We start from the raw sequence: 2,096 nt of genomic DNA on the forward strand, positions 1-2,096 counted from the left end.
CAGATGAACTTTTGGAAGTGAGGTTGTCCGAAAGATTGAGCAACGAGTCCAAACTTTGCTCTGACAAAGTTAAAGAGGTACAAATTAAAGTAGATACTTGTCAGAAAAACATTGAGAAAGTAAAAGAAACCTGTACCGAAATTCGCGGTGCAGTGGAACAAAGATGTTCTGCCAGGATAGAAGCAGTAGAGTCACAAGTAGAGGAATTAAATACTAACATTGCTAACCTAGAAAATAGAGTAACCTCTGTTAATTCTAGTCATTCTACTGTACAGCATGTGACTTCAGTTGACGCCGCTTTTATAGGGTGTCGACAGTTTTTGCGCTTTGATCCTGATAAGTACATTCACCCTCTTGAATTTTGGAATGACTTTGAGGATGTTCTCCCCAACACTTGGTCAGAAAGAGAAAAAATTTCATTTATAAGAAGTCATTTGTCAGGTGATGCTTTGCGATGGTCAGCGGATGTAATGATCAAATGTAAAACTTTATCTGAATTTAAGTCTGCATTTCTCAACGAATACTGGTCACATAACAAACAAAATGATGTGTTAAGGGAATTCTGGAGTGGTAAGAAGTTTTTCCCAGGGCGTGAATCAGTAAAGGATTTCGCTAGGAAGTGGGTTTCAAGACTGTCACATTTGACAGAAAAGATGAAGCCAGATATGATCATTATGGGTTTAGAAGGTAAGCTGCCGTGGTACTGGCAGAAGAGGATCATTTCCGCCCCTAGAGATAATATAGACAAATTTATTGAATATCTGGAAAGAGTGGAAAGAGTAGCTGCTGCTGAGGAGCAGGTGCAGCAGAATAACAAATCTTCTAACAATCACGTACAAAATAATGGAAACGTGAACGTTAGAAATATGGAAGTTAGGCACACCAAAACAAACTATCGAAACCAAAGCCGTGGCAGAGGAAGAGGGGGTAGATACTCACCACGCTTTCGTAACAACTACTATGACGAAAGTGGAGAAGTAAATACTATGCCATTAAGACAAGAAGGGAGTCATGATGCTACTATATCTAGTGGTGTCACAGATGAACACAACAGGCCGCGTGTGGGAAACTAAATCCCGTCTATGAGGAAACTGGCGCTCACCAGGCGGTAACAGTAACACAGCCAGTAACGGAAACACAGACAATCAGCCAACATACACAGACAGACAACATGGATGACGAAATAAATACAGATAATACCAGTGATGTGTTAAGCCACTCTCACAAAATAGTGGATAGTATTTTGGATACACTAGAAAAATGGGTCAAGGAAGAACAGGAACTCAAGGTAGATAATGGGGAAGAAATAGATAATGGGTTTGAGTCTGATGGGAATAATGATGAAGTAAAAGCTTACATCTTCGATGAAAATGGCAATCTAAAAGCTGAAGTAGAAGTAGCAGAAGTAGAATCAGTACTGCAAAACTTTAGAGAGGAGGAAATGATGAATGAAGGGGGTAGAAATAGTAACGAGGTGAAAGAATCTAGTAGCTGTGTAAACGTGCCACAAATGGTTGAAGGTGACGACATTCTTATGAACAGCAATATTGCGCAGGGACGCAGTTGCTCAGAGGTAGAGGATAGTTTGGCTGATGTGCAGCAAACAAAAGTAGAAAAAGTCGTCAGATGCTTCGATTTAAAGTTAGTGGACAGATTAAAGAAAGCAGCTAAGATTATAGAGCATGATGAGCCCCAGGATGTAAATGTAAATGTAATTGCAACTGATCAGAATTACTTTAGCTGGAAGAACATAGAACGAGATTTATTAGACAAGGTGTGTGAGCAACCTGTTCAATGTAAAATAACTCACCCTGTTATCAAAGTAAACATATCAGGAGTCACTGTGCGTTGTCTGCTTGACAGTGGCAGTGAAGCAAGTGCTTTATCACAAACATTTTTTGACACCATACCCAATAAAGAGAAGTTAACAGTTATGAAAGTAAGTGGCTTAAAGATTATAGGTGCTACTGGAAAAGTCTCTAGACCAGTTCAACACGAAGCTTTGATACCCATTGGTATAAATGACGTAGTAATAGATCATCCTTGTTTGATTGTGCTAGGCTTAAGTGTTGATATGTTGATTGGTACTGATTTCT

This window comes from Schistocerca gregaria, chromosome 2 (assembly GCF_023897955.1).
Source record: "Schistocerca gregaria isolate iqSchGreg1 chromosome 2, iqSchGreg1.2, whole genome shotgun sequence".
NCBI classification, from domain to species: Eukaryota; Metazoa; Arthropoda; class Insecta; order Orthoptera; family Acrididae; genus Schistocerca; species Schistocerca gregaria.